A 14,549-nucleotide genomic window follows, 5' to 3' on the forward strand; every position below is an offset into this window, starting at 1 on the left:
CCTTATCTTTCCAATTCACTAATTAGGCAACTAATTTGAAACTGGTGTGCAGTTAAGTGAGTGGCCCTATATACTGCAGCCACAGTCCACCAAGCTGAAACCAACATGGAATCAAAAAGAAAACCAAACTGGAGAGAAGAAAAGACACTATTAGATGGATGGATGTTGCTAGGGACGCTCGCATCTCCATCTCCTCCCTCATCGTTATCATCATCGTCTGCTGGTGGGAGTGGGACATTGCGCGCCTTACAAATGTTGTGCAGTATTGCACATGCCATAATGATGCGGCACGCTCTGTCTGGAGTGTGCCGTATTTCTGAATGCAGAACGTGGAATCTGTGCTTCCACTGGCCAATCCCTCTCTCCACCACACTTCTTGTGCTTTTGTGTGCCCTGTGACGAGAATAAACCCTCCTATTAAACCATATTTAATAAAGTTAATTAAACATTTTAAATTTAAAACAATTAGGCATTTCGTTGGGCTAACCTGTTATAGTTCATTTGACCTTGTGTCTGTGGCATCGGAAAAGGGATAAGAAGCCAGTGGCGTAAGGGATATCCCTTATCCCCAATTAGGTAACACCCAGGTGGCACAATGTGCCTCTCAAACAGCTGCTTCAGACCACTTTCATTTAGGATCCTTGCATCATGGGTGGACCCAGGCCACTTGGGTACCACATCCAAGATGTTGTACTCTGCATCAAACACTACTTGCGTGTTGATACTGTGGTACCTCTTCCTGTTTACATAAACGCTCTCGTCCACTCTTGGAGCGATGATCCTAATATGTGTGCCATCGATTGCACCGACCACTCCAGGGAAGCCAGCTGTTTGCATGAATGCAGTTTGCTTCTGCTGAATTACCCGGGGTGTAGTTGGGAAGTCAGTGAAATGCATAACGAGGTGAGGAGCAGTAAGGGCCATTATTGTTTCCAAAACAATTTTGCTAATTGACGGTTGTGATGGCCCCAAATAATCAGCGTTACACTGTTGCATTTTTCCAGTGGCAAGATATCGAAGCATTGTGATGACCTTTAATTCTGCCGTGAAAGCTCTGCTGCGTGATGTTACTGATGAGATGACGTCCCTTATTAAATCTGTGACAATAATAATACCCGCTTTGTCCAAACAATACCGTTTGATCAGCTGCTCGTCATCAAACAAAGGCAGGACATCCTTCTGCTCCCGGAACATTCGCGCACGTCTCTCTCGCCTCAGTGCCATCCTCTACTGGCAACTCCTAACCACTTAGGACACCTCTGGAGGTCTCTTAAATATCTGGGGGAGTAGGAGTGATTCTTAGACTTGAGAAGGTTGATAAATAGCTTTTATTCTTAAATTTGAGAGTAGGACTAAATTTCACAAATTCTCAGCACTTAAGACTAAAATGGCACTCTAAGACGCTTGATAAATATGGCCCCAGGTCTCTAACATCTAAAGCAGTTTTAGTAAACAAATTAATATCAGATAATTATATTGATTTATATATTATATATTATTATATATTGATGAATCCACTCCTCCCAGTCACAGTGGGAACTGCCCATTGGTCCGACAGCCCACTGGTCCGACATCCCATTGTTTCGACCATATTAAACCCATTGTTCCGAAGTCCCATTGTTCCGAAATCATCACGATGCACTGTGGTTAAGGTCTGGTTAGGTTTCGGCACAAAATCACTTGGTTAGGGTTAGGAAAAGATCATGGTGTGGGTTAAAATGAAAAAGAAAGTGACAAACATAAGCCGTGAGCCTGCATTGCCTCAAGCCTTTCCCAGCTGACCCAGAGCCGGTCGTGGCACACGACTTTAAAGGAGCTATATGTAAGAAATCTAAAGCAAATAGTCATAAAATCCTCCTAATATGTGATGGACTAGGGGCTCATCCTACTCTCCAAGTCCTGCGTGTTCTTTAATGAAGCAATAGGAGAAGATATTCGGTCTCAGTTAATGTAGTTTATTAAGCAGTAAAGGAATAAAATTACAGAGCTCTGGGTCTCAACTTCACGTCCCTGACGAACAACAAAGGTGTGTCAGTTCATGAAGTCTGACCTCCTGTCCTTCCCCTGACCCAGTATATTTGAGCGTAACAGAGTGTCATTATGCAGGCAAGGCGCTGTCCTCTTCTCATTGGCAGTTCCACTTCCTCCTTCACCACACCACGCCCCTGCCTCATGTTAATCTGACTCCTTCCCGCTGGCGGTGGGGGCGTGGTTCCTGTTTTGAAAGACAAGAGAACAACACAACTCCCTACACGTGCTGTACCTTACTATCTGTACATCACTTTCTATTCTTTTTAGCATATATGAAACTAATTATCTAAGCATTGCGGTATGTGCTCCTCAGACTTCATGTCTCTTCCTCTCCTGTACTTCTCCACTTCTGCAAAGCAAACACATTCAGATCAGCTGAAATCATCTCAGTATTCTCATTGTTCACACATCTAAATCACACATCATTCTATTCCCAACATATGTCACAGAGACTAAGGAATAATGTTCATATAACATACTGATCTCACCAACAACAATAGTACAGCCAGAATATTCGCATTTAGCACCTCTTAAAAAGAAGTTAACAAAGCAAAGAAAGTTCGCTCCTTGGTATAACTCTCAAACCCATAAGTTAAAACAAATATCGCGGAAATTTGAAAGGAATTGGCGATTAACCAAATGGGAAGAATCTCGTTTAGTCTGGGCAGACAGTCTCAAAACGTAAAAGAGGGGCCTCCGCAATGCCAGAGAAAACTATTACTCAGCATTAATAGAAGAAAATAAGAACAACCCTGGGTTTCATTTTAGCACTGTTGCCAGGCTGACTGAGTCACAGCTTTATTGAGCCTTGTATTCCTTTAGCCCTTAGCAGTAATGATTTTATGAGCTTTTTTAATGACAAAATTCTAACTATTAGAGGCAAAATTCATGACCTCCTGTCCTCAGATAGTACCTATCTAACCTCAAACACAGCTCTAAGACCTAATATATATTTAGATTGCTTCTCCCTGATTTCTCCTCAACAACTGACCGCAGTGATTTCTTCATCTAAATCATCAACGTGTCTCTTAGACCCCATCCCAACTAGGCTACTTAAGGAAGTCTTACCTTTAATTAACACTCACTTATCAGACATGATCAATATATCTTTATTAACAGGCTATGTACCACAGTCTTTTAAGGTAGCTGTAATTAAACCTCTCCTAAAAAAGCCCACCCTGGATCCAGAGGTGTTAGCCAACTACAGACCAATATCTAATCTTCCCTTTCTTTCAAAGATCCTTGAGAAAGTAATTGCAGACCAGCTGTGTGATTTTCTCCATGATAATAATTTATTTGAAGAATTTCAGTCAGGATTTAGAGTGCATCATAGCACTGAGACAGCACTAGTTAAAATTACAAATGATCTTCTGATTGCTTCAGACAAAGGACTCATCTCTGTACTTGTTTTATTAGATCTTAGTGCGGCATTTGACACAATTGACCATCAAATTCTGCTACAGAGACTGGAACACTTAATTGGCCTAAAAGGTTCTGCACTAAGCTGGTATAAATCTTATTTATCTGATCGTTTTCAGTTTGTTCACATTCACGATTAATCATCCTTACGTACTAAAGTTTGTTTTGGAGTTCCACAAGGGTCTGTGCTCGGACCAATCCTATTTACTCTATATATGCTTCCTTTAGGTAACATCATTAGAAATCACTCTGTAAATTTCCATTGTTATGCGGATGATACACAGTTGTATTATCTATGAAGCCAGAAGAAACTAATCAATTAACTAAACTTCATAATTGCCTTAAAGACATAAAAACCTGGATGAGCACCAATTTCCTGATGTTAAATTCAGACAAAACTGAAGTTATTGTTCTTGACCCCAAAACAACTCTCTTTATCTGTTGACATAGTTTCTCAAGATGGCATTGCTCTGGTCTCTAGCACTATGGTAAGAAACCTCTGAGTAATTTGTGACCAAGATTTGTCTTTTAATTCTCATTTAAAACAAATCTCACAGACTGCATTTTTTCATCTGCATAATATTGCTAAAATTAGACCTATTTCACTCCCTATTATCAGGTAGTCTTTAAAAACTCTCCAGCTAATTCAGAATGCAGCAGCACGTGTACTAACAGGAACTGATCATATTTCTCCTGTTTTAGCTTCTCTGCACTGGCTCCCTGTAAAATCCAGAACTGAATTTAAAATCCTACTGTTAACTTATAAAGCCCTAAATGGTCAGGTTCTGTTATATCTTAGAGAGCTCATAGTGCCATATTATCCCACCAGAACACTGCGCTCTGAGAATGCAGGGTTACTCGTGGTCCCTAAAGTTACCAAAAGTAGATCAGGAGCCAGAGTCTTCAGCTATCAGGCTCCTCTCTTGTGGAATCATCTTCCTGTTGTGGTCCAGGAGGCAGACACCATCTCCACATTCAAGACTAGACTCAAGACTTTCCTCTTTGATAAAGCTTATAGTTAGGGCCAGCTCAGGCTTGTACCAGCCCCTAGTTAGGCTGATTTAGGCTTTGTCTGCCGGGGGACCTCCTATAATACACCGAGCACATTCTCTCCTTCTCTCTCTCTCTCTCTCTCTCTCTCCCTCTCTCTCTCTCTCCCCTTTGCTAACACTCACGTCCTGTCATTGCATCTTGCTAACTCGGCCGTACTGCATGTCACTAACTCGGCTTCTTCTCCGGCCCCTGTGTCTTCCACTGTCTCGCAGGTTAACATATATCGCAGCAGTGCCTGGATAGTGTGACGTGTGTGGCTGTGCTGCTGCCGTGGTCCTGCCAGATGCCTCCTGCTGCTGCTGTTATCATTAGTCATACTTCTACTTCTATACTATCATATATTACTATATACTTTCAACTTGTTGTACCACAATAGCTGTAACTATGATTATAATATTATTACTTTCATTAATGTTGTTGTAAGCTACTGTCATTACCATCTGTCCTGCATCTCTCTGTGTCCCTGTCTCTCTTTCTGTCTCATTGTGTCATATGGATTACTGTTAATTTATCATGTTGATCTGTTCTGTACGACATCTATTGCATGTCTGTCCGTCCTGGAAGAGGGATCCCTTCTCAGTTGCTCTTCCTGAGGTTTCTATCATTTTTTTCCCCTGTTAAAGGGGTTTTTGGGGGAGTTTTTCCTTATCCGCCACGAGGGTCCAAAGGACAGAGGGATGTCGTATGCTGTAAAGCCCTGTGAGGCAAATTGTGATTTGTGATATTGGGCTTATAAATAAAATTGATTGATAGAGACCAACTTACTCATGCTGATGCCGCTGTGAACGCAACTCTCTCAAGACAGTGCGAGATCTAAGATGGCGGCTCCTGGCTGCTAGACTACAAACCAAAACAAACTTTTCCTCGGATACGAAACTTTTCTTTTTCCTCTTCTCCAGTTCTTTTTTTTTCTTTTCCTCTTTTTTCATTTTCCCACTCATCTCGATTACAATACCAAACGACCTGGATCACCTCAAAGAATACATCGACGAGTGTTTCTACAGACTTTGCACCATGGATAAGGGCAATACATCATCAACCAGCCGAAGCAAATCCACATCCACTCCCACCCATGATAAAAAAAGATTCCATTGCAACTCCTTCTCTGGCTCAGGTACACCAACATCTCCCAAACTGCCATGCTGCACAGAGGTAAGCGACATTCTCATATCCACTGAACAAAAACTCTCCGGACTCGACAACAGGATCGCACTCATTGAAGTACTACACAAGGAATTCCAGGCTCTACGTCAGAACCTGGAATTCAGTCAGGAACAAACTGATAATCTCACACAAGAAAACAAATCACTACAGCAGTCAGTCAAAACACTCACCCCTGTGATCACATGACGTGTCTATGCACGCACGTCTGATCAGCATAGCGAGCTAGTTAGCATAGCGATGCTACTGCTCCAGGGTCGATCCGAAAAATAGTTTCCCTGCACTATGTTGGAGGAATTTCTAATCACCGTCCAACATTTATTCATATTGCAGGCTAATGAACTGGGGTTGAGCGGACTGGTTGCCATGGCGACAAGTAATCAAAGACAATGCGTTCACCTGTGGATCTGACAGAGACTGATCATACACAGCTGGACTTGATTGCAGGGCACAAACTGAGAAAGGAGATCTGAGTGAGCAACAGTTTGGCCACAACTCCACCATTACAGACCCAGAAAGACGCTTCATCATAATTAACATATCAATCAATAACAACCCGTTGTTACAATCCAGTATGAGTCTAGGGGTAAGGGAAGCACCATAAAACCAGACCATTAAAGTAAAATGAATAAGGCAAGCTGCCTTTTATTCATACACAATATAAATTAACGATACAAGCTACGCTTTTGTAGAAAGCAGCACACAAAAAGAAAACACGCTCACAGGCTCTGCAACACAACCCGGAAATCGGGCCTCAGGAGAGGAGCCTCAGCGGAGAATTACATTTATAATATACCAAACGCAGGGAAGGGCTGCGGGTGACGGCAAACCATTAAACAGTTAAAACAAAACTCTGACCTGTCACCAAAAAGATACACCCCAGCTAACTAACTGTGGCGGAAGGCCACCCAGAAAAACAAAACCAAAACATCTCTGCCTGTCTGCTCTATCACTTACCTGTCAAACAAACAACACTCGAACCGACACCCATAAATCTAGTGAACCATACAGCAAACAATCTACATGTGTGTGTAAAAGGATATGTGGCTAGGCTAAGGAGCTAAATCCTAAAGCCCTCAGATTCCCCAGATACTCACAACAACTAACAGATTACAGCAATTGAAAACACAAATGGAGTGAGGTGGACTGCTCAGATTAAATCACAGCCGCCATTGCTGTTGACTCCGTGCAGCTTTTAAAGGTTCGGATGAGAGGCCGGTGATGCGGTGATTGGCCGGAACCGATGACGAAAGCGAGGGGGCCGGCCGACCTGCAAGCGGGGGAACACTGAACAGCAGCAGAGGAGAGCGGGCTGGAGGCGTGGTTTGCCGGGGATTCCCTCCAGAAAAGGAGACAATTAGACACACATAAATAATTGATTGACAGATGCTGGCCGAATAACTCCCACAATGACGTGCACAGCACATTAAACACAGAAAATAAATGTACTAAGGTCCGGAGATCATAACACCCAGTTACAATTGGTAATATTTATGGCCCAAACACTGATGACCCATTCTTTTTTCATAACTTTTTTTCCTCCATTTCCTCTTATTCAAACTGCCCAATCATAATAGGAGGCAATTTCAATACAGTCCTCAATCCGTTAATAGACAGAAGCAACACCTCAAACAATAAACGCACCCGGCAATCCACAGAAACAATAAAACAGTTCATGAGTGATTTTGGTCTTGGCGATAGTTGGCGATTGCAACATCCATGTACAAGACAACACTCATTTTTCTCATCAGTTCATCAAACATATTCACGCATTGACTTCTTTCTAGCTAGCAACTCAATTATGTCAAATATCTCAGATTCAAAGATCCACCCCATAATCATCAGGACCATGCCCCGATAACATTTTCATGGAACAGAAATAATCCACAAAAATTCATCACCAGATGGCGCTTTAACACATCCCTCCTTCAAGATCCAGAATTCAACAGTCGTTAAAAGGGAGTGGGCATCCTTCCTAGAAATAAATGATTCCCCAAAGTCATCTCTGTCTATTCTCTGGGAAACAGGAAAAGCCGTTTAAAGAGGAATCATCATTTCATTCTCCACTTACAAAAAAAAAGAAACAACAAGAGCAAGAAACTAAACTGGAACAAAAAATCAAACAGCTAGAAGATATTTTGCAAGCAATCCAACAGAAGACACACTAAATGAATTAAGAAGGTATACATTTAAATTGAATGAAATTATAAATAAGAAAACTCAATTTTTGGGACACAGGCTTCATCAAGAACACTTCCATCACAACAACAAATCCGGTAAATACTTAGCAAACCAAATCAAACATAATAAGGAAAAAACAACAATATCTGTTATAAGGGACTCAGCAGGGAAGCCATCACAATCACCAGAACACATACAACATTTTCAGAGAATTTTATGCCAACCTGTACTCATCAGAAAAAGAACCAGACCAACACAACATCGACTCTATCCTCAGCCACATTAACTTACCATAACTCACCCAAGATCAAATTGCAATGCTCTATTCACCAATTACTGATGAAGAACTCTCTGCTGCCCTCAACAATATGCCCAATAACAAATCACCTGGACTTGATGGTTTCCCTGCTGAGTTCTATAAACACTTCTGGTCTATTCTTACCCCTCTCTTTCAAAAAGTGATAACTGAAATAAAACAAAACTCAAAACTACCAACAAATATGAACACAGCCACAATTTCACTTCTCTTTAAACCCAATAAAGACTCATCACTTCCTGCCAGTTACCGCCCCATCTCACTCCTCAATGTGGATCTAAAGGTAACCACTAAAACTCTCTCTCACTGAATAGAAAAAAAATCATGTCATTCATAATCCACCCTGATCAGACTGGTTTCATCAAAGACAGACATTCATCCAGCAACACACGCAGACTTTTCAGTATAATGGATCACTCATCAAAACAACAAACAAAAACCACCATAGTCACTTTGGATGCAGAAAAAGCTTTCGATAGGATCAACTGGTCATTTCTCAGATCAACAATGGAAACATTTGGCTTTGGGGAATCATTTATTGACTGGGTTAAAATTCTATACACTGCACCTTCAGCCACAGTTATCGCCAATGGACTAACCTCACAACCATTCACATTGCACAGGGGGACTAGGCAAGGATGCCCACTCTCTCCCTCTCTATTCACCATATTCATTGAACCCCTAGCTGTAGCCATCCACCAAAACACCCACATTCAAGGAATCAAAACACAACATGAACATCATAAAATTAGTCATTATGCCGATGACATATTGCTTTTTTTTTTTTTTTTTACAAAACCCTCGCTCATCACTATCAGAAGCAATTAGACTTATAGAAACATTCTCAAGATCTCACATTATTCCATAAACTGGCATAAATCTTCAATCTTACGTTTGCAACCTAACAGTTGGGATGTGGCTACCCGCACTCCACCAATTCCTTTATGCACTTATTACATTACACATTTGGGTATCAGTGTTTCCCACAGGCTATCAGAGCTGGTAAGTCTCAGCTACACCCCGTTACTCAAAACAACAACCGACAACCTCCTCCGTTGAATGAGCTTACCACTTTCCATGATAGGCAGAATTGCAACAGTTAAAATGTCAATACTTCCCAAAATAAACTATCTATTTTCTATGATCCCAACCCATCCCTTTGTCTCCTGGTTTAAGTCACTAGATTCAATCATAACCAAATTCTACTGGAAGAATAAGACCCCGAGAATCAAACTAACAACTCTACATAAACCAAAAACACAGGGAGGACTGGCAGCACCAAACTTTTTACACTATTACATCTCAAATCAACTTCATTACATATTCAAATGGATCCATCCCCACCAATCAGACAATACATGGCTAGATATAGAACAGAGACATTGTAATAAAATTCCCATCTCAGATTTACCATTTCTTAGTCAATCCATCAAACATCACCCCTGTTTTAAAACAATAACAATATCAGCAGCTCTGTCAGCCTGGTGGAAATTCCACAAAATTACAAACTCCACTTTTGCACCATCAAAATTCACCCCAATTTGGAATAACCCCGACTTTCTCAGCAACAAGAAACCACTTCATCTCCTGACATGGTCAGAAAAAGGGATCACTCACTTACAACATATCTTTCAGAATAACACACTGGTTTCATTCACTCACCTGGTCCAGGAGTATGGCATCAGGAGCAATCAATTTCTAGAATATCTGCAACTCAAATCATCAATTTAAACTGTATGTAACCTCAAAGCCACCAACTTTGACCTCCCCCCCCATCAAGCTCAGATTTAATCAACATCTGTTCAAGAAAAAAACTCCTTTCAAAAATATATAGAATCATATCACAGTCAGATGAAACTCTATCCATACCATCAACAACAACCTGTCGATTGCTCCTGATGCCGACTTCTGGAACCAAATCTGTCAAAACATCTACCTCATGACTAAAAACTCAAATCTACAATTAGGGGAACAAAAAAGAAAAAAAAAAGAAAAAAAAAAGGCTCTCTTGACTCTTCTCCATGAATATTTACTATTAGTTTTTTTGTAGTGGTCGTTGCTGTCGTTGTTTATCCTATTTTATTTTTATATACTTTTTATTTTTCATTTATTATTATTATGATTATTATTATTATTTATTTAATTATTTACTTTTTTTTCCTTTTTAACACTCTTTTAAGTTTGAAGGTGATGATGGTGAATGAGGAAGGGAAAAAGTAAAAGAAAGAAGAAAAGAAACAATTTATCACCGTTAATGATATTATTATTAAAATTATTATTATTATTATTATTATTATTATTACTGTCACTATTATTATGTGTTGTGCTGCCCTGGGTCCCCGGTGGGCTGGGGCAGGAAGGACCCCGCCTGATGCAGGGTCGGGTCCGTATGCCTTGCGGCGTCTCTCCCCGACAACCCATCATGTTACACATGGGCGGGGGGCCATTGTAGCCCAAGGCAGCCTTTAACAAAAACATCCATCATTATTATTATTACCATTGTCACTATTATTATTGTTTCCAGCACTGTTATCCAACTTTCAAACCTTATCATTATTATTTTTTTATTATTATTATTATTATTATTATCATTATTATTATTATTGCTGCTATTTTTTTGTTTTCCTCGCCACCCTCCAGCCCCAATCATTATCATTATTACTATTACCGTATTGTCAATTTATTATTATTGTTATTTACTTAAACTGACACAATCTATTACTATTGTTATTATTATTACTACTACTAGCCTACTTACGACTACTACTGGGGCCTGTATCACGAAACGAGATCAACCTTTCCTGGGTTACTCAGACCTATCCTGGGTTGACTAACCCTAACAATGGCAATCAGGATAATCGGTATCACGACGCTGGATATCAACTCGGTAACTCAACCCAGAGTTGCTTTATCAAGAGCCGTGAACGCGCACGCAGCGGACCAATCACAATCACGAGAGAAGCGCAGCGTCACTGAGCGTCACTGAGCGTCCTCACAGAGCGCCGTATGTGAGGGAAAAAAAAAGTATTTCTCGTGAGGATCAGAGATTAATTCTACTAAAATATGAGGAGGAGAAAAGCAACATTACAGAAAAGGCCAACACCGTGGCAGCTGCAGGAGGAGGAAACATGCGTGGCAACGCATAACGGGATGAATAATGTTTAATTTTAGTTTAGATTAGTTTATTTGCACATAATGTTTAAAACAGACAGTATAAAATTTAGATTAAAAAAAGAAAAGTGCCGGAGAGGTTAGAAGCCACTAAAAGCTTATCAAAGAAATTCCCCTGTCAAAACATCAATGAAATCACATAATAGAGAAGAAAAAAAACGGGTAAGGAAAGAAGAAATAGAGGAGGAGAGAGGGAAAAATCAAGACAAAACAAGGTAGCAAATAAAATTATGTCTAGGTTAAATTACTCATCACTGGTTCAAGTAGCTACAGTAGCTACCTGTACCTGTACATCTGACACTGACCACACCCATGAATCCCATGAAATCAATGCTGCGCAGATGAATTGCGTGTATTACAATTATTGTCTAACATCATTGCGTCTGATAAATTGGTCTTCTTTGTCATAACGTTATATATGCTACAATAAAGCTTAAAGCTGACGCCACAATTAAATCATATCAACACCAAATTGATAGTCTGAATAAAATCATCCTGATATTGAGCTGTGTTAGAAATGAACAGCTGCGCAAAAATATACCTAGTCTCCCTCTTTAAAAAACAAAAAGGAAAATCCCTCAAACACCATGAAGTGTAGACATGATAGGCTACTTTCCACATTTCCAGCAGCAAAGCTGTCAATTAGGCCCATTATCTTTAACAGGGATCATTTCCTCCAACAAAAAAACATGTTGGCACTAATTAATGGTGCTATTAAGTGTCCGCAAATGATCAGTTTCTTTCTTATGAAGGGGTGGGATGAAATTTCGACTTCTTTCCACTCCTTTTTTAACAATCTTTTCATTGTCTGTTGTTGTTGCTTTCTTTTCTTTTTTAATGTTCAAAATAAAATTTCAAATCAAAATCAATCAAATTAATTAAACTTCCCGTCATGACTGGGCTGCATTTCTGTCAGCGGAGTCATTTTTTTCCGAACAGCTGATTGGCCAGTGGGTGGTGCTTTTTATAGGATCAGATTCAACCCTGAACTTAACCTGCTCCGGAGCAGGATAGCCGTTCAGAGTAAGTTACCATGGTGATCTACCCCGATAAGAACTGAACCGGCTTCGTGAGACCGAAAACCCAGGGTTAACCCTGAAGTTACTTCGCTGAAGTTACAAGACATTAATCCTGCTTCGTGATACTGGCCCCTGGACATCTTCATCACTGCTACACCCAGATAGACATACATGCACCCACACCCACAGGCACATACACATACACACATACATCCATACATACATACACACACACACACACACACACACACACTCACAGTTAAACACAGGAATTTAACACAAGTATTTTAATGCCCCCCTTCTGTTTTGTTTTGCGTTTTTGTTTGTTTGTTCTTTTCCTCAGTTCATGTTCTTGTCTGTTGTTCATTGTCTCTTTTAGGTGCTCCATTTCTGTCACTTATAAATAATGTCACATTTTTGTGTTTGCACAATAAAAAAATAAATAAAATTGATTGAAGTGATTGATTGACCTGACCCAGTTCAAATCACAACTCAAAACACATCTTTTCAAAACAGCTTTTAATGTGTGAATGATGGTGTGTGTATTTTATTGTAGTCCATTTTTTGATCATTTTTAACCTTTTACCTTACCGCTCTATAAATAAAATGTATTATTATTATTATTATTATTATTATCATTATTATTATTATTATTATCATTATTATTACATTATTATGTCAGGTATGAAGAGCTGGACAACACCGCACCTAACCCAAGGATGGACAGTCCTGATCATGAAGGATTCCCAAAGCGGTGTGGTCCCATCCAACTATCAGTCAATGACCTGGCTTTGTACTACCAGAGGGTGGCATTGCAGATGTTCAGGAAAGCTACAAATACCTTGGGAACCATGTGGAGGCCGCAAGGAAGTCAGCCACAGCCAAATACTTGCACAGAGTAAGGCAGGTCCTGAAAAATCGGCTGAACTGAAAGAACAAGGTTCAAGCCATCAACACATACGCCCTGCCAGTCATCAGATAGACAAGGAAGTCTTTCACACTGCATGGAGGGTTTCATCCCAAGTCCAGAACCCTGAGACTGTACATTAAGTGGAGCGAGGGGAGCTGAGGACTGGTGAACGTCAGAGTCACTGTCAAGGATGAAACAACCAAGATCCAGGAATACATCAGGAAGATGGCATCACAAAGATGAGCTGCAGAATGCAGAAGAGGAGGATGAACCATCATGGAAAGACAAGCCCCTGCATGGCATGTACCACCGACAGATCGAAGAAGCGGCTGACATCAAGAAATCCTACCAGTGGCTAGAAAAGGCTGGGCTGAAAGACAGCACAGAAGCACTAATCATGACAGCACAAAAACAGGCTCTCAGTACAAGATCCAAAAAAAAAAAAAAAAGGTGGAGATGGGTTTGCCTTTCCAAATGAATATGTAGCAAATGGCAAATAGAGTTTATCTTTGAACATATTTCTAAGGTAGCAATCTAAATTATAGATGGGTCGGGTCCGGGCATTTTTAGGCAATTCTGAGCAACAAGCAGAAAATTTGGAAGACATTTAGCAACACAATCTGCCTTTTGCATCAGCTGAGGCTTGAACTCACAACCTCTGAGACGAAGAATCAATTTCTATCTCACTGAGCTAATTAGTCAGTGACAATTCATGTGTAGCTTCACAAATTGACTAAGCCAGATGTGCAGGTTTAGCAGCCGTCCATGCATGGAAAAGCAGATTTCAAACCACTGTAAAAAATTCAGTTATCGAAACAAAAATCTGAAAATACACATATTGCATCTAGACAGCATGGATATGTTGGTCATTTATTTTAACAATGATTGATTTGCTTCATAAGTGAAAAACTGATGTTTAACTAGTTGAGCTATGTGCAAAGTGAGAAGCCTCAGATGGTTTCACACTAAAGTATTGACACTGGATCTTTGTGCAAAGTTTGGTTTATTTTCAAGCATGAGAAGGCAGATTTTCTAGCAGAAAAAAGACTTGAAGATGCTGCACAGTGATCAGTCACGCTCAGGCAATTTTAAGCAATAAACTGGAGCACAAGAAGATGTTTACATTACAATGTGGATTCTGCACCAGTTGAGGCTCGAATCTGCAACCTCTAGAACCTAAGACAGTCATCTACCTCTCTGAGCTAATTGGCAAGTAGCAAGTCAGCAGTGGCTTCCCAAACTGAGTAAGCCATTCACTGTTGTGTAGGAAAGCAGCCATCTGTGCATG

This window comes from Epinephelus lanceolatus, chromosome 4 (assembly GCF_041903045.1).
Source record: "Epinephelus lanceolatus isolate andai-2023 chromosome 4, ASM4190304v1, whole genome shotgun sequence".
Taxonomy (NCBI): Eukaryota; Metazoa; Chordata; class Actinopteri; order Perciformes; family Serranidae; genus Epinephelus; species Epinephelus lanceolatus.